The sequence below is a fragment of the Lucilia sericata genome, unplaced genomic scaffold, assembly GCF_015586225.1.
Source record: "Lucilia sericata isolate MDLA Ls3-8-SP2 unplaced genomic scaffold, ASM1558622v1 Contig000312F_arrow, whole genome shotgun sequence".
NCBI classification, from domain to species: domain Eukaryota; kingdom Metazoa; phylum Arthropoda; class Insecta; order Diptera; family Calliphoridae; genus Lucilia; species Lucilia sericata.
In genome coordinates, this window is record NW_023994336.1 from 70,636 (window position 1) to 91,063 (window position 20,428).

The 20,428-nt window shown below is 31.5% G+C and overlaps 1 protein-coding gene across 1 annotated transcript in view; it reads left to right on the plus strand.

Annotated features, from left to right (window-relative positions):
• The first annotated feature begins 11,587 nt into the window (after nt 1-11,587).
• The window catches only part of LOC119603563 (ets DNA-binding protein pokkuri), a 40,276-nt gene continuing 31,435 nt past the window's right edge, over nt 11,588-20,428 (plus strand). The window contains exon 1 of the mRNA XM_037955609.1: nt 11,588-13,580. The gene's annotated coding sequence lies outside the window, so the exon portion shown is untranslated. The remainder of the gene's footprint in view (nt 13,581-20,428) is intronic.

Consider the following 20,428-nt stretch of genomic DNA (forward strand, 5'->3'; position numbering starts at 1 on the left):
ATGAGTGATCACAGATTTTCACTGTTTTGTCGATTGGAGCGTTATTTAAGGATTTAGAGCCGATTTTATGTTTTCATATAAAAATCGATTTTTCATGGGAAATATGAGTGATCACAGATTTTCACTGTTTTGTCGATTGGAGCGTTATTTAAGGATTTAGAGCCGATTTTATGTTTTTCATATAAAAATCGATTTTTCATCGAAAATATGAGTGATCACAGATTTTCACTGTTTTGTCGATTGGAGCGTTATTTAAGGATTTAGAGCCGATTTTATGTTTTCATATAAAAACCGACTTTTCATGGAAAATATGAGTGATCACAGATTTTCACTGTTTTGTCGATTGGAGCGTTATTTAAGGATTTAGAGCCGATTTTATGTTTTTCATATGAAAATCGATTTTTCATGGAAAATATGAGTGATCACAGATTTTCACTGTTTTGTCGATTGGGGCGTTATTTAAGGATTTAGAGCCGATTTTATGTTTTTCATATGAAAATCGATTTTTCATGGAAAATATGAGTGATCACAGATTTTCACTGTTTTGTCGATTGGAGCGTTATTTAAGGATTTAGAGCCGATTTTATGTTTTTCATATAAAAATCGATTTTTCATGGAAAATATGAGTGATCACAGATTTTCACTGTTTTGTCGATTGGAGCGTTATTTAAGGATTTAGAGCCGATTTTATGTTTTTCATATGAAAATCGATTTTTCATGGAAAATATGAGTGATCACATATTTTCACTGTTTTGTCGATTGGAGCGTTATTTAAGGATTTAGAGCCGATTTTATGTTTTTCATATGAAAATCGATTTTTCATGGAAAATATGAGTGATCACAGATTTTCACTGTTTTGTCGATTGGAGCGTTATTTAAGGATTTAGAGCCGATTTTATGTTTTTCATATGAAAATCGATTTTTCATGGAAAATATGAGTGATCACAGATTTTCACTGTTTTGTCGATTGAAGCGTTATTTAAGGATTTGGAGCCGATTTTATGTTTTTCATATAAAAAACGATTTTTCATGGAAAATATGAGTGATCACAGATTTTCATTGTTTTTTCGATTAGAGCGTTATTTAAGGATTTAGAGCCGATTTTATGTTTTTCATATAAAAATCGAGTTCTTATGGAAAATATAAGTGATCACAGATTTTCATTGTTTTGTGGATTGGAGCATTATTTAAGGATTTAGGGCAGATTTTATGTTTTTCATATAAAAATCGATTTTTCATAGAAAATATGAGTGATCACAGATTTACATTGTTTTTTCGATTGGAGCCTTATTTAAGGATTTAGAGCCGATTTTATGTTTTTCATATAAAAATCGAGTTCTTATGGAAAATATAAGTGATCACAGATTTTCATTGTTTTGTGGATTGGAGCATTATTTAAGGATTTAGAGCCGATTTTATGTTTTTCATATAAAAATCGATTTTTCATAGAAAATATGAGTGATCACAGATTTACATTGTTTTTTCGATTGGAGCCTTATTTAAGGATTTAGAGCCGATTTTATGTTTTTCATATAAAAATCGAGTTCTTATGGAAAATATAAGTGATCACAGATTTTCATTGTTTTGTCGATTAGAGCGTTATTTAAGGATTTAGAGCCGATTTTATGTTTTTCATATAAAAATCGATTTTTCTTGGAAAATATGAGAAATTTTCATTGTTTTGTCGTTTGGAGCGTTATTTAAGGATTTAGAGCCGATTTTATTTTTTTTATATAAAAATCGATTTTTCATGGAAAATAAAAGTGATCACAGATTTTCACTGTTTTGTGGATTGGAGCATTATTTAAGGATTTAGAGCCGATTTTATGTTTTTCATAAAAAAAATCGATTTTTCATGGAAAATATGAGTGATCACAGATTTTCATTGTTTTGTCGATTGGATATAAAAATCGACTTTTCGTGGAGAATATGAGTGATCACAGATTTTCATTATTTTGTCGATTGGATTTCTCTTCGCTTTCTTGTTCAGATATACAAGATTCCCTTCCTTCGTATGGTGTTGTCTAGTCTAGTGAAGGCTACCTGGCCTCTACTTCATGGCGACTGGCTGAATAATATTGGAGTCCTTTGAGAAGATGTTTGCGACTTTCTGTACACGTGGTTTCCCATCGGATTGAGAGCTCCCACAAAATTTACCTTCAGGTTCGTCGGAGACCTTTAAGATAGTTAGTTGCACCAGTCTTCCTCGCTAAAACCATGATCTATAGTGTCACTAAGACTAGGGGAAGATTCAGATCTCTTTCCTTTAATGATCATTAAGGGATTTAGTTGGAAATTTTCCAAGACTCTTCACCACAACCCATGCCATTGTTCCATTGGTTTGTGGGGAATTTGTGAAACTTTACTCCAGATTTCATTCTAAAATCCTAAGTGATTTGGCAGTAGATTCAACAACAACCTTCCTCTTTTAAACAGTTTCTGTGTGAGGAAGCCGACATTTCGACCAAAGATTGTTTTCTTCGTTAGACTGGTGTTGTTATTGTCTCGTGCGGGGTATCTGTCGAATAATATGGGAGTCCTTATCCCTGCTGGTTACCCATGGGTTCTCTCTGAAACCTTAGCTATCCATGCCACGTTGGTACAGAGAGAGTCCTCCCTATCGATCTTTAACTTCATATAGGAAGTTAAAGCTCCGAAAAAGGGAAAGTCAAAAGCATTATTTGGTCTGCCACACTCAAAAACATAACCTCAAAATGAGATAGAACAACAGCAAGCCATTAATGGAAAAAACTAGTAACTTAGCAACAGTTATAGAAAGTAAAATATCCAACTGATGCGAGTGAAACTCAAAATTGTCGAAAGACTACGAAGACTCGTGCGTTGTTCTTAAAGAAACCTTGTAGGAACTTCTTTTCTAATCGTCGAAAATTTCCCTATTTAAAACATAAATGATATGAATGATGGGTAGATTTCAAATATTTCACAATGTGTCATCGATTGTCCCAAAACTTCCTTAACACACCGTATTATTATGATTGTTTATGCCCAACATGTTGCTCATTTAAAGATCACCTGCAGTTAACTTAAGTATCTTCTAAAAGCATCTATCTACACACATGTGTATACAAATGTTCATAAATACGTACACACATAATTGTTCCAATACTCTTACAAACATTTTATATGTGTGTTTACTAGGGTGGCACCGTTTATAAGGGGAACAAAATCGTAAAAACCTGGGAAAAGTATAATTTTATCCTTTGATCCAGCTCTGCAAATATTGACGAGAGGACAAAAGTCTTTGGAAAATGGTATCGTAGGACGAACTAAAATTTTTATTTTGGGCGAGAACAACAGCAACTTTCCCTTTGGGACCACCCTAATGATTACTCTTTTAAAAAGTGTATAAGTGAGTTTTGAGATTTAATTTCTAAAGATACAATCTGATGCACTGATGCTCATTTTATTTTTTTTTCTTAAGTTCTTGACGGAATTTCGAGAGAAATTGAATGAGAATAAAAAGGAAAACAAAAATCAAACATATTTTTATGCATACAAGTACCGAGTACATATTTCCTTTATTTTTTTGTACGATTTTGTTTTCAACAAGTAAAAAAATTTTTGACCCGCTATTTACGCATGTATGTATGGTTAGTTGATGGCGAGCGCAATGGCTTAAAATGCTGCTCATGATGATGATGAAGATGGAACAGATGACAGTCTGGTTTGTGTTGTGTATGTACATTTGTAGTCTTCTTTTGCTTTCCAACCATCTACTTGTAGTATTTATGTGATTATGTGCTCGATTTGTCTAGACCTTTAGACAAATGGAGGGCGTTATCGTATACGGAAGTAGTTTTGCATTTTGTAATAAATTTATTTTGCACTTATATGCCGTACAATTGTACTTTTACATCTATATTTATATAAGTTGTTTTTCAATTATGATGAAAACCTTAAATTAACACTTTAAATGTTTCATAATATCTCGGTTTCCCGGAGGAACAGTATGGGGGCGCTTAAATTTCAATAGTAAAACTTTGGTTGACCAATTTATAACTTATTTATATTTTCATTATAAAAGTTTTGTTATCGAAGAACATCTGCATGATGGAGGTAATAATTCATCAATACTTTATTTTAAAATAAAATTGTCACAGGCTGTCAAATACCTGGGTCAAATATTGATCATATTTGAACCTAATATTGAGCAACAGAGAGTAAGACACCAATAGCTCTTATCCAAACAGTATTCGTTCGTTTCAGTTTCCATTAGTCTAAAGTATGATCCCGTCGTCATGTTCAACTTTAGTGATGTCATGATCTATGCGATCGTTGATTTTATTGGATTGGTCTGAATTGGTCTGATTACGTTTTGCAGGATGGTGTCCAGTCTAAGCGATCATTTTCAATGTTAGTCATGATGATTGTCACAATATTTGTCTGTCCAGATCACCAATTTTAGTGGAGCCTTTCCACAATCCTACCCCATACTTATTAGTGATGACACGATCATTTCTAACTCTATTGAGGCTATGATCACTACGATAGTCTAGTCTATAGTCTAGTCTATAGTCTAGTCTATAGTCTAGTCTATAGTCTAGTCTATAGTCTAGTCTATAGTCTAGTCTATAGTCTAGTCTATAGTCTAGTCCTATAGTCTAGTCTATAGTCTAGTCTATAGTCTAGTCTATAGTCTCGTCCATAGTCTAGTCTATAGTCTAGTCTATAGTCTAGTCTATAGTCTATTCTATAGTCTAGTCTATAGTCTAGTCTATAGTCTAGTCTAAGTCTAGTCTATAGTCTAGTCTATAGTCTAGTCTATAGTCTAGTCTATAGTCTAGTCTATAGTCTAGTCTATAGTCTAGTCTATAGTCTAGTCTATAGTCTAGTCTATAGTCTAGTCTATAGTCTCGTCTATAGTCTAGTCTATAGTCTAGTCTATAGTCTAGTCTATAGTCTAGTCTATAGTCTAGCCTATAGTCTAGTCTATAGTCTAGTCTATAGTCTAGTCTATAGTCTAGTCTATAGTCTAGTCTATAGTCTAGTCTATAGTCTAGTCTATAGTCTAGTCTATAGTCTAGTCTATAGTCTAGTCTATAGTCTAGTCTATAGTCTAGTCTATAGTCTATAGTCTAGACTATAGTCTAGTCTATAGTCTAGTCTATAGTCTAGTCTATAGTCTAGTCTATAGTCTAGTCTATAGTTTAGTCTATAGCCTAGTCTATAGTCTAGTCTATAGTCTAGTCTATAGTCTAGTCTATAGTCTAGTCTATAGTCTAGTCTATAGTCTAGTCTATAGTCTAGTCTATAGTCTAGTCTATAGTCTAGTCTATAGTCTAGTCTATAGTCTAGTCTATAGTCTAGTATAGTCTAGTCTATAGTCTAGTATAGTCTAGTCTATAGTCTAGTCTATAGTCTAGTCTATAGTCTAGTCTATAGTCTAGTCTATAGTCTAGTCTATAGTCTAGTCTATAGTCTAGTCTATAGTCTAGTCTATAGTCTAGTCTATAGTCTAGTCTATAGTCTAGTCTATAGTCTAGTCTATAGTCTAGTCTATAGTCTAGTCTATAGTCTAGTCTATAGTCTAGTCTATAGTCTAGTCTATAGTCTAGTCTATAGTCTAGTCTATAGTCTAGTCTATAGTCTAGTCTATAGTCTAGTCTATAGTCTAGTCTATAGTCTAGTCTATAGTCTAGTCTATAGTCTAGTCTATAGTCTAGTCTATAGTCTAGTCTATAGTCTAGTCTATAGTCTAGTCTATAGTCTAGTCTATAGTCTAGTCTATAGTCTAGTCTATAGTCTAGTCTATAGTCTAGTCTATAGTCTAGTCTATAGTCTAGTCTATAGTCTAGTCTATAGTCTAGTCTATAGTCTAGTCTATAGTCTAGTCTATAGTCTAGTCTATAGTCTAGTCTATAGTCTAGTCTATAGTCTAGTCTATAGTCTAGTCTATAGTCTAGTCTATAGTCTAGTCTATAGTCTAGTCTATAGTCTAGTCTATAGTCTAGTCTATAGTCTAGTCTATAGTCTAGTCTATAGTCTAGTCTATAGTCTAGTCTATAGTCTAGTCTATAGTCTAGTCTATAGTCTAGTCTATAGTCTAGTCTATAGTCTAGTCTATAGTCTAGTCTATAGTCTAGTCTATAGTCTAGTCTATAGTCTAGTCTATAGTCTAGTCTATAGTCTAGTCTATAGTCTAGTCTATAGTCTAGTCTATAGTCTAGTCTATAGTCTAGTCTATAGTCTAGTCTATAGTCTAGTCTATAGTCTAGTCTATAGTCTAGTCTATAGTCTAGTCTATAGTCTAGTCTATAGTCTAGTCTATAGTCTAGTCTATAGTCTAGTCTAGTCTATAGTCTAGTCTAGTCTATAGTCTAGTCTAGTCTAGTCTATAGTCTAGTCTATAGTCTAGTCTATAGTATGGTCTATAGTCTGGTCTATAGTCTAATCTATAGTCTGGTCTATAGTCTGGTCTATAGTCTAGTCTAAATTTCTTCTACAGATAGATGTTAGTCTGGTCTATAGTCTAGTCTAAATTTCTTCTACAGATCGATTTGAGAATATTAAGTAAATTTACATTCCTAAAATTCAAATTTACGTCTTTATAGAAATAATTTGTATGGAGTGGTACAATTCTTACGCAGTCATGCAACTAAGCAAAAGCTGAAAAACTCTTAAAGGGTGGAAGTGTAGTATTTCTTACACAGCAACACTTTACATTAAATGTAAAATATGAAATAAACGCTCATACAACTTAACGTTTACAAAAAAAAAAAAAAAAAGAAACAAGAATTTATTTAATACGATGTCGTGCGTGGTCGAATGTGTGCAGTAGCTTGATTGGCTCAATTGGTATAAGTTGAACTCTGACTGTTGGGGAATGTAGGGTTTTCATAACTTCAAGTCAATTTCAACAAATATACACATAAGCAAACAAACACATGTTGTAACTCTGCATGATGCTTCACATATTGTAAAACTTTTTGCTGGAAAGAAGTTTTTGTTCTACTAAAGATTCCTAAAAGGAAGTTGGCTGCCAACAATATTTTTTTTTTTTCATCTTTAAATTAACCATATTAAAAGCTATTCGTTACTTAAACAAGCAGAAAAAGTGGATTGTAATAATCGTCACAACTAGCACCAGAAATAGAGTTTTTAGAATTTTAGCAACTATATCATCACAACGGTCACACACAATATTTCTATTAGCCAACCTGCCTGCCTGGCTGGCTGGCTGCTTGACTGTTGTCCACATTTTCCGGATACTTTTAGTTTTGTTTTATAAAAGCGGATTTGTTTGAGACATCAATGTATTATGACTTTGTCTGTAACATGTTCTCATCATTTTTAAAAACTAAATGTTTTTCCTTTAACCAGCTTTGTCGTTAGTTTCTTTTAACTGTGCCATCATCTTGGCAATTCATTTAAAATGGTGTTCCTTGAATCTTCTCTTTTATGAAGTTGGTAAATAATTTAATTTTAGTTTTTTTTTTACAACTTTCTTTGTTGTGATTCTTGCTGTTGCTGTTGTAATGACCCAATCACAAAAGGAAACTGGAACGGATTTTTATATTTCAAGAAGAAAACAGAGTTAGTAATGGGGAACAAAATCTTTAGAAAATTCTAGTTCAAAGCCTTTCTAAAATGACTATGTTTGTTAAAGTCGTTAAAAAAAGTGTTACAAATTAATTGAATTAATTAAACTAATTTATTATGACTTGTTCGGGTCAATTTAGGTTTCCTAGGAGTTTTCATTTAAATTATGAAAACTCCTAGGATTATGGATATTAGTACCTCCAGTTTGCCGAGACTATAAGCTAGCGAAATCATATGTGGTCTGGCCAGACAACATAACTAGTCTGGAGCTACGGGAATCGGTGTCCGCATTTCATTGTTTAGGACTTTGTCGTCGTGCTAGAAATCCAAATCGCGAGAAGAGAATGTTGGTTTAAAGATTTCGGCATAAGTTCAGTGCCGTTGTCGAGGCAACATAACATCTCAGAGGTTATAATGAAGTTTAAATTCTCTCCGACTCTTGTTAAATTTATGAAGCGCCCATTACCTTGTTGTTAATGCAATAAGTTAAAGTCTCCTCGTCTAAAGTGGAGTCTGAGCTTACCGATCTCCAGCAAAATTCAAAAGTTTTTTTAGTTATATCAAATAGGTATAAATTTAGGTTATGCGACCGACAGATGACGATACACATTAAGCGAATCCAACAGTGAAATGTAGAAAGGCATAGAATGTACGACAACCCTTCAGATCTCAAAATTTGTTTTGTTGATCACAACAAAAAAGAGGCGCACTTAGACTGTCTCGAATTACGACGTTAAAATTCAACAAAATTCCCCAATAATATTGTCCCCACTATAAACGGGAACGAATCCCTATAGTACACCCATCGAACATGTGTAAAATGTTTGAACGGAATGTTTAGTAAAGCATTCGTCGTCACAGTTTCAATTGAAATTGAACGAAGAGTAGGTACTACGAGTACTACTATAGGCATCAGGCATGGAGAATTGAAATCTTGAAATAATATTAATAAAAATTAAAACCTTTTGGGTTTTAAAGTTCTAAATTAATTTAGCTCTAAACTATAGACTATATTATAGACTATAGATTAGACTATAGTCTAGACTATAGAATAGACTATGGACCGCACTACAGACTGGAGTATACAATCGACTATTAGACAATAGACCAGACCAATAGATTATAAACGACACTATAGATTAGTCTTTAGACCAGACTACAAACTAGAATATAGACTAGTCTTTAGACTAGACTACAAACTAGACTATAGACTAGTCTTTAGACCAGTACCGCAATTCAGTAACTTTTTAACTACAAAATTTTGTCGTTAAATAGTATAAATTCGTAAGTTAAGAATAATTGTCGTTATGTGGTATTCTGAATTTTATTTCTCCGATTTTTTTTCGTTAAACAAAATCATTAGTTAACGAAAAGTATCGGCAATGTAACGACAAATAAAAAGTTCACGTTAATAATTTTATATTTTAAAAATATTTCAATACAAAACTTTTGACATTCTCATATTTTTCCGACATTTGTCGTTAAAATATTCTAAGTTCGTTAAAAAGTTACAGAATTGAAAATTCGTTAATGCAACCGATGTTTGTCGTTACTTTACGATATCGGTAGTTAAAATTATAAAATTACAGAATTGCGGTACAGACTACAAACTAGACTATAGACTAGACTATAGACTAGACCAGCGGTTCCCACCGATTTTTACTTCGCGGACCCCTTGAAGAACTTATTTAATTTCGCGGACCCCCATACATATTTTGATATTCTATTGTTCTAAATAATTGTCCATCCGAAAATTGACCTAGTCCATTAATCCCTAGGTCTAATAAATGTAGAGATGTCATATCTATAAAATATTCCCGTACATTGAGAATACATAATATTTCAGAAAGGTTTTCAATTGTATGTTTTGAAGATAGAATGACTTCTTTGTTGATATGTTTCATGATGTTTCATTTTATGATCGTGAGATCTTTCATGTTCATTTTTCTTCAAGGTAGCGAAAAGGTTTCTTTATCAAATATTGTCACATGTGCTTAAGGAGTCACGTTTCAAAAGTTTGTTGCGATTGCAAAGGGTGAACTGAGTAAGTGAGCTAAGTTTTCGGGAAAATAATATAAGAAAGTTGGACTTCTTCTATGTAGTTGCGGAATGCGTTATCCGCATAATATATGATTTGAACTCTTTGTTAAAGTACTGTGAATTTGGAACTTAAATTTGAATTTTAAAATACCAACGAATTATTTTACTTCATGGTTTTTGGCTACATATTTACGCGAAACGCTATGGATTTTCTGATGTTAATTTAATAATATGTATTGGTCGACAAAATCAAGTTAAAATCTGTGTATCACTTCGGATTGGAATATTTATAAAGAGATGCATAAAGAGTCACCTCTGTTTTGAAAATATATAATTTTAGTCCCTTCAAACGAGAACACTTTTGCTTACAATTTGATAAACTTAAATCTGTAATGAGCTTGTCTTTGAATTGAACTTCATACTCCGGAATACCAGTATCCCTAATTTAATTGTAAGGCAGAGTATTATTTGTCTGAAATAAAAACTATTATTTCAGTAGATATACAGGAAATAAAAATTACAAATCACGCAATACTTTACTTTATGAAAGTTATACAATAAATTTGTAGGGCCTAGCTTCTTCCTGATAAACAACCGAAAAAATAAAATTCAAAAAGTCACCAAAAAATTTGGGATTATTGCACAAAAATTGGAGATATTTGTACATACATATAAAAGAATATTGTCTATTCATGTTTTTTTCGTTCGTCTTCGCGGACCCCCTAGGATTTTACTACGGACCACTAGGGGTCCGCGGACCCCCATTTGGGAACCGTTGGACTAGACTATAGACTAGACTATAGACTAGATTATAGACTAGACTATAGACTAGACTATAGACTAGACTATAGACTAGAACTCTAGACTGTAGACTAGACTATAGACTAGACTATAGAATAGACATAGCCTAGACTATAGACTAAGACTATAGACTAAGACTAATAGACTAGACTATAGACTATACTATAGGCTAGACTATTGCTAGACCTTATACTAGACTATAAGACTAGACTATAGGCTAGACTTGGACTAACTAAGACTAGACTATCTATAAGAACTAGACAGACTATAGACTATCTTAGACTAGACTAGAACTAGAACTATAGACTAGATGACTATAGACTGACTATACTAAGAACTAGACTAGACATTAGACCTAGACTCTAGACTAGACTATAGAACTGACTATAGACTATAACTATAGACTAGACTTAGACTATACTATAGACTAGACTATAGACGACTATATCTAGACTTGACTAGACTATAGACTAGACTATAGACTAACTAGACTAGACTATAGACTAGACTATAGACTAGACTATAGACTAGACTATAGACTAGACTAGACTAGACTATAGATTAGACTATAGACTAGACTATATACTAGACTATAGACTACACTATAGTCTAGACTATAAACTAGACTATAGATTCGAATATAGGTCCGACTAAACTATGGATTATACTATAGGCTGGAATATATACTGGACTACACACTAGTTTAGAGCCTAGTCTATAGACTAGATTATACTCCAGACTATAGACTAGATTATAGACCACACTACAGACAAAACTATATAATAGAATATAGAATAGATTATAGAATATTAGACTATAGACTAGACTATAGATCACACTATAGACCAGATTATACACCAGACTACGGACTAGACTATATTATATAGTATTGACTAGATTATAGACTAGACTATAAAATAAAGCACTTATCAAAAGTTTTGAAGTTAGAAAAGTTTCCGAAATGTCTTGTCTTGGGGCGTTGTTTTTCGATATCAAAAAGTACTTAACTACTTAATTGTCCATGCCTGCAAACACTTTATATATCTTTCTTTCTACACTTCTCTGAATTCCCACTCTGCCCAGCCAGAGTTTTCTTGTCGTTCCGTTCAGTTCAAAACGATTTCTGTCTAGTGATTTTCTTACGACTTACGACCGCACAGTCGTCGTCGCTAATTTGTTGTGTTGGTTTGTTTGTTTGCTGGTCTCTTCTTTCTCTTCTCATACACGAAAACCAAAAACAAAACAGAAGAAAACGAAAAAAAAAAAAACACGCACAAACACACTCTCACAGTTACGCCGTTGCCGCCGCACACACAACCAGAATTATCGGCTTCACTTTGTTGTGTTTTCGACATTTGTTGCCAGTCGATTGTAAGCCGCCGATGACGTCGGTTTGGTGAGAGAAAATAAAGAAGAAAAAAATAAAATAAATAGAAAAGTTATGATTAATTTATAAAGAAAAGTAGATTTTTTTTATATTATTTTTTGAGTTTTAAAATATATTTATACTATAAAAATAGTGGCTAACAGTGAACAGTTTTTTTTTCTTAAATAACGGAAAAGAAATAAAAAAATATTAAACGCGTTTTAAGTTGTTACAATAAATAAAAGTGTTATTTATATTCTATGACAAACTGCAACAAGAACTTTTTATGTTTATTAAGCATTGCTATTGCATCCATTTACTTAACTAATTGGAGTCTTCTGATGGCTGATAACTAAATAAATAAATATTTATTATAAAGTTATTTTATAACAGTTATAAAGGATGAAAATAGAAAAAGTATGCAACAACAACAATAGATATTTTCAATTAGTTGTTTTTGGTATGATAAACATCAATTAACACGAATCAACAATATTTGACAGATAACGTTAAAGTTTAAATAAATAATAGCATAAACAAACAAAACAACAACAACAAACACACATACTCATTTAAAGTGTCAGTGCTGAGTTTATTTATAAGTTAAGCAACAAAATAATAAATAATAAAACTAAACGAAACGAAAAAAAAGAAAATATTTTTAATTTTCTATGGAATGATAAACGGAAATACCAAAGTAACAACAACAACAACAACAGCAATAATCAGGCAGCCACAACAAATCTACAAAATAAACACGAATCCAAAAGCAAACAAAATAAAAATATAATTTCAAAAAACTCAAACAAAAACAAAAAAAGCAACAAGAGAAAATTAAGAAATAAATAAAAACAAATACAAAGGGCAAATTGCATTGTAGAGAAGAGCCAAGATAAGCGAATTTAATAATAAAAAAGCAACAAAAACAACATCTAAAAGAAGACTAGTAGAAAGAAACAAAGCAAAATAACTTAAAACAAAAACAGACGGAAGTAATAATATATTTACACAACCAAAAAGTAATAAACATACACACAAACCTACAAAACAAAAACAAACACTAGAACAACAACAACAAAACACAACTCTCAGTGCATTTAATGAAAAAAAAAGAACACACTCTATAGAAAAAAGAGTAATAAAAACTACAAAAATATTAAAGGAAAACTAAAGTGCAAAAGCAATAAGCTGTAAAAAAGTAATAAAATCAACAACAATAAACTAAGGCATTTACAAAAGAAGAAGAAGAAGCAGCAACAGAAGAAAGAAACTAAAATAATTTAAAAACAAAACTCTCTTGCTCATTGCACTTCAAACAAAAATAAAGAGGAAACAAGAATGCTGAGTGGACATTAAACAAAAACAGCAAAATAGCAACAAATAAATAAAACAGTTTAATAAAATAAATAAAAAAACTAAAAAAAAGTGTTGCTGGCTGTTGTAAATAATTCAAACCGGAACTTTTTCCTCACTACTTCTAAAATAAAAGACACATTTGTTTGTGTTTTAAGAAAAGAGATTAGCAAAAGCCGCCACCTTTAGTTGTGTTAAAAGAGTTTTAACTTAGAAAGGCTGGTCTGGGGGCATTTGAATATCATCATCATCATCATCATCATTACTAACTTCAACAACAACAGTGTGAAATTGATTAACATTTCCCACTCGAAACATTTCTTTCTTCTTCCTTCAACAATATTTCCGTGTTTGTTTGGCTTCACTGGCAACTAATGACAGTTCTTGCTGGATGATCATCATCGTAGTTTGAAATAAAACGTTTTTTTTTATTTGAAAAGAAAAGCAGTAAACATTATCGGTAAGTAAATATGTATAAAATTTAATATCAGCTAAAAATACTCTATATATTCACTTATGTATGTACATTTAATTATTATTTTAATCACAAGTTTACTCTGTGATATTTAGTGTATAAGATTAAATATGGTTTAATTTTATTGTTTTAACTGTGTCTATGAAAACTTTTTTAAAATTTTCTTATTAACATCTTTCGAGAAAGTATTTGAACTTTGCATGATATCGTTCTGTTCTGAAAAATTACATCGAAAATTGGTTACTTTTGAACTAGATCGAATATAAGTTTCCATCGCACCGTCGTTTGATTGATGACATTACACCCCTGTTTAAAAAACATCAAAATTTCAACAAAAGTTTAAAATTTCGAAAAATTTTAAACTCCAATTCACTAGGACTTGGATTTCTTTGTATTCTAGAATCTGTATTAAGACTATTTCACAACCTAAACCGAAATAAAAAGCTGGATGTGCTTTAAAATTTCGGAAACGGCGAGTTATACTAAAACAAATAAGCTCAATAAGGCATCTGAAGGTTGGATATTTTCCGAATCTGAAGTAAGAAGTTCCTAATTTCAGCATTCTCATCATGACAACGGGAATTTATAATTGAAACATTGAAGAGTGATAAGGCGAAAGCTTTTTCCCCCGAAAAGAACTATGGATCACAGTAGAACTGTTGCAACAACAAACAGGGTGTCTGGATACATAATATTCACTAGTTCTGTGGGTTTTTGACATTCTGAAAACGGAAAATATGGAATCTGGCAAAACAACCTAAAGTTTTTTCCACAGAAAAGAACTATGGACCACAGTAGAGCTGTTACAACAACAACAACATGAACAGGGTGTCTGGTTGTATAAGATTCACTTGTATCTGTGGATTCTTGACATTCTGAAAACGGAAAATATGGAATCTGACAAAACAACCGAAAGTTTTTTCCCCAGAAAAGAGCTATGGACCACAGTAGAGCTGTTACAACAACAACACGAACAGGGTGTCTGGTTGTATAATATTCACTAGTTCTGTGGGTTCTTGACATTCTGAAAACGGAAAATATGGAATCTGGCAAAACAACCGAAAGTTTTTTTCCACAGAAAAGAACTATGGACCACAGTAGAGCTGTTACAACAACAACAACATGAACAGGGTGTCTGGTTGTATAAGATTCACTTGTATCTGTGGGTTCTTGACATTCTGAAAACGGAAAATATGGAATCTGACAAAACAACCTAAAGTTTCTTCCCCCGAAAAGAACTATGGACCACAGTATAACTGTTGCAACAACAACACGAAAAGGGTGTCTGGTTGTATAATATTCACTAGTTCTGTGGGTTCTTGACATTCTGAAAACGGAAAATTATATCGGAGTAGAGAGTTGGAGGTGCTTTAAAATTTCGGAAACGGTTAGTTATACTTAAACAAATAAGCTCAATGAGGCATTTGGAGTTTGGATAGACTTTGACTCTGAAGGTCCTCATTTTATTATTTTCATTATGAAAACTGGAATTTGGAATTGGAAGAATTAAGAGTATTTCGCTGCCTAAACAGGAATAAAAAGTTGAAGGCGCTTTAAAATATCGAAAAGAAGTAAGCTTAATCATCTGGAGGTGGGATAGTCTCCGACTCTGAGGTAACAAGGTAAACTGGAATTTGGTAGTGAAACATTGAAGAGTTATTAGATGCATTGTATTCTCCATAACCTAAAAGTTCCTTAATATTATACTGAAAAATGAGATGATCAAAATCATTAAATTATATCTTACTAACTATACATGGAACCATCGAATATTTAAATCCTTAAATGTATGAACATTTCCTGATATCTTGAGATGGCAAAGACTTTTTAATTCAGGAAAGAGTAAAAAATCATGCCTAAAACAAAGAACTCAAAAATACTGATACAGAATAATACTAGTATTACTAGTATTTTATCGAAAACTCGTGAGTGGAAAAAGGGGTTTTTGAAGTGTTTATGACGTTTTCTCGAACTTCAATAACAGTTAAGAAACTAATATTTAAACACATATTTGGATTATCTGAAATCATGAAATCAAGGAAGCACTTTCAAGTAGTATATACCAACAAAAAAATCCCCATAAATATTCAGTTGTGACGTTTTGCAAGCAAATGAGAATAAATCTACAAATATGTATATTTTCTAGTATTATAAAAAACAACAACAACAGAAAAATCTTATCTAAACAACAACTATTACAATTTCGTTATATTTATTAGCTTTACGAGCAAAACTAATGACAGTTCCTGCTTCTGGTACGAAGACGACGTTTAGTTCACAACATTTCTCAGTTGACCAAGTGCCTGACGTTTGGTTGGTTGGTTGTTTTTTTTTTTTTTTGTTATACTACGGATACGAAAATATTATTATATTAAACTTTATTCACATAGCTAGATAACGTCGCACCTGACGTTGTTGGTTTTTTTGTTTTTGTGTGTTTATACTACACATATTTCTATAAAGCCTTTTTAGTTGTCTATCTGACATTCTCCTCTAAATATTATAAGAACAAGCCCCCCTCGGTTTGCCCCCCAACACTCTCTTTACACTCACCACGGTGTTTTTTTTTTTTTTTTTCTTAGTAATTAATGATCTTATGAGTAAATTGTTATAGTGTGTTGTAGTTAGCTAAACAATTAGCAGCAAAATTGAGAAGGAAATAATATAATAATTACACTTAAAGAAATATATAAACAGTTATGAATAGATGGTTCGTAATCGAATTATATCTATCTTAAGGCTTTTTACAGAAATTCTGAACAATTTAGATTGATTTCGAATTATACTTAAAACTATTTTTGCTTAAAAAAAAGCTCTTTCGATCATGAGAGCTTTTTAGACAGCCGCTACATGATCATTTCTGCTATAGCAAGTTCAAAGAGTTATCTTTTTTTAAGGCTTTCGACAGAAAGTCTTAACAATATATTTCGATTTTGAAATTAAAAGTTCTGTTTGCTAAGAAAGCTTATTCAATCATGAAATTCTGACACTACATGATCATTTAGATTACAGCAATCTGAACAATTTATCTCCATTTCGAAATCAAACATTATTTTTGTTAAGAAAGCTCATTCAATAATGAGAGCGCTAATTCAGCTCCTGCATGATCATTCCAGCAAGTTAAAAGAGTTAACTATCTCGAGCTTAATCAGTCATGAGAGCTTTTATTCAGACAACTGCATAATCATTTCTTTTATAGCAAACATTCGTGATCGAGTTTAAAGCTTTCGACAAAAATTCTTAAAAATTTATTTCGATTAAGAAAGCTTATTTCATCATGAGTGCTTTAACACAGCCACTGCAGGATCATTTCTGCTATAGCAAATTAAAAAAGTGAATTATCGATCTGTATTATCGAGATCGAGTTAAATTAAGATTACAACAATGCTGAGAAGGCCTATTCTATCATAAGAGCGGTAACTCAGCTCTGGCATGATTATTTCTATCTCGTTAACTATCACGAGTTAAAGAATTAAGATTACAGCAATGCTGAGAAGGCCTATTCTATCATGATAGCGCTAACTCAGCTCTGACATGATCATTTCTATCTCGTTAACTATCACCAGTTAAAGAATTTGTAAACGATTTAAGAAATTCTTAACAATTCATCACGATTTCGAAATCAAAAATTAGTTTTTTGTTAAAAAAAGCTTAATCGATCATTAGAGCTTTAATTCAACCACTGCAAGATCATTTCTGCTATAGCAAGTTAAAAGAGTTGCAGCATCTGAGAGCGACTTTAAAACTTTCAAACGAAATTCTGAACTAGAAAGCTTATTCAATATTGAGAGCTTTAACACAGGCCCCGCAAGGTAATTTCTGCTATAGCAATTTAAAAGAGTTAAAAGATCGAGTTTAAAACTTCGAAAGAAATTCTAAACAAGAAAGCTCATTCAATCGTGAAAGCTCTAACACAGCCCCTGCAAGATCATTTCTGCTTTAGGAAGTTAAAAGTGTAATTTATCGATCTGCATTATTTGTAATTCGAAATAAAGTGTTCGTGATTAAGTTAAACTAAGATTAAAGCTTTCGATATTAATTCTGAACAATTTATCTTGATTAAGAAATCACAAGCAAGTTAAGAGAGTTATCAATGTTTATTATTTGTATTTCAGAAAGTTTTTTTTATCAGTGTATCTAGTTTTAATATTAATATTATTGCTCTCTTTACTCTCTGCTTTAGTTGTGTGTAGGTTAATCAACTACTCAAAAGAAAAGAAAAAAAACTAAAAAAAAGAGCCATCCATATGGCAAGTTTACGTTAAGCGATCGTTATAATTATCGAATCGTTGTGTTGCTGTTACTGCCGCTGCTACTACTGCTAAAGATTCTTAAAAGATATTCTAGATATTCTACATACATATATGAATGTTTATAGTTTGCTCGTAATAACGACGACGACGACTATACGATACGATATGATGATGATAATGATGATGAGAATAGGAATGATGAGGATTGTGAATCTATGACTATTTGTTTCTTAATACTATGGCTATGTATGAGTATCTTTAGGGAGGTGGGGAGGGGTGGTAACATGCTGTCTGTCTACTGTATTCCTCAAATATTATAATATGTATATATCTTTGTATGTGCATTTGTATATCTTCCCCATGCTAGTACTACGATGAGCACAAATGTACATTTTTGAAAAAAAAAACACACAAATTTACCACAAAAAGAGCACAAAAGTTAAGTAAATACAGAAAAAAAAAATAATATATATAAACGCGAATTTCACTTCCGCATTGCTCCACAAAAAATATACATATACAACAACAACAATAAAATAAAGACAAACGACTAACAACAACAACAGCTGAGAAATATTTATCGATACAAAACTTGTAAACGACTACAAGAAGCAAAAATAAAAAAAAAAGTTTAAATACTATACCCATACATATGTACATACACTCAGAGTCATACGTTGGACTAAAAAAAAATTGCTCACAATCAGTTAAGAATTACGGAATAGTAGGAAATGTACTTTTAACATACATATGTGCATATTTACATACATATGTTTCCCAGTGTGTGTGTGTGTGTTTGTACAATATAAACAAATAATAAATTATTAAAATACTTTTACACTACATCGATGATACAAAAGATAATGTGTTTTGGTTGTCATTGTTTGTAAATGTAATGTATTCGGGGGGATAATGTAAAATATAGAATATCAATTTCCGCCATTATTGTTATTAATAGAGTGGGCATGTCATCTATATAGTTAAATATTAATGATCGTACTATGATTTAAAGTTTCCAATCAGTATATTTTTCACGTCAGTAGAGTCAATTAAATTAACCTTATTTCATTTTTAACAGATCGTCTTTTTTTGATAAGATATTGCTCAGGGTGTCTGCCATATTCCATATTGAAAAGAATAATATTCGATTGCAATTCAATCTTCGTTCGTTCACGAACCATACTCGATAAGTTCTTAATATCAATTTTATTTTAAACGCTTGCGAATCATTCTCGATAATTTCTTGATATCAAAAATATTCGCAAACGTTTTGAAAATAATCGCTAAGGACTTTATCGAACTTCGAATATATACATACATATCAAGCAACATATTCCAATTTGTATCAAATTAAAGGAATTTGTTCGCAAACCATTCTCGATAGCCATTGTTCGTAAAAGTATTGAGAAAATAATCGATATAGATCTTTTTGAACAACGAATATATACCTTTTTAGCAACATATTACAATTTGTATCACATTAAAGAATATGTTGGTTCGCGAAACATTCTCGATATCGAAAATATTCGCAAAAGTCTTCAAAAAATGATTGCTAAATATCTTATCGAACTTCGAATATATACATACATTTCTAGCAAGCTATTCCAATTTGTATCAAATTAAAAGAATATGATGATTCGCGAACCATTCTCGATAATTTCTTGATATCGAAAATGTTTGCAAAAGTTTTGAAAAATTAGCGCTAAAGATTTTATTGAACTTCGAATATATATATTAAAAGAATATAAATGTTCGCGAATCATTCTCGATAATCTCTTAATATCAAAATTTTTGCAAAAGTTTTGAGAAAATAAATAATATAAACCTTATCGAACATTGCTGTAAACAGATTCCAATTTGTGTCAAATTATGAGAATATATTCGCGAACTTTTCCCGATCATTTTTTCCTATCGAAAATATTCGCAAAAGTTTTGAAAAATGATCGCTAAAGATCTTATTGTACAACGAATGTATACATTTCTATCAACATATTTAAATTATTATCAAATTAAGAGAATATAAACGTTATCGAATATTGCTGTAAACAGATTCCAATTTGTATCAAATTATGAGAATATAAATGTTCGCGAACTTTTCCCGATAATTTCTTCATATCGCAAAAGTTTTGAAAAATTATCGCTAAAGATTTTATCGAACTTCGAATATATACATTTCTAGCAACATATTCCAATTTGTATCAAATTAATAGATAATAAACGTTCGCGAACCATTCTCGATAATTTCCTAATATCGAAAATGTTTGCAAAAGTATTGAGAAATTCATTGCTTTAGATCTTACCGAATTCGAATATAAATATTTCTAGCATTTGTTTGAATTTAAAAAACTATATATAAACGTTCGCGAACCATTCTCGATAATTTCTTAATATCGAAAATGTTCGTAAAATTATTGAGAAAATAATCGCTATAGATCTTATCTAACGTCGCACATATACTTATGTGATTAAAAGGCTTTCAATTAGTTTCAATTGAAAATAATATTAATTCTCGTTCATGAACCATTCACGATATAAAAATGTTCTCAAAAGTATTTAGAAAATACATTCGAACACGATCGA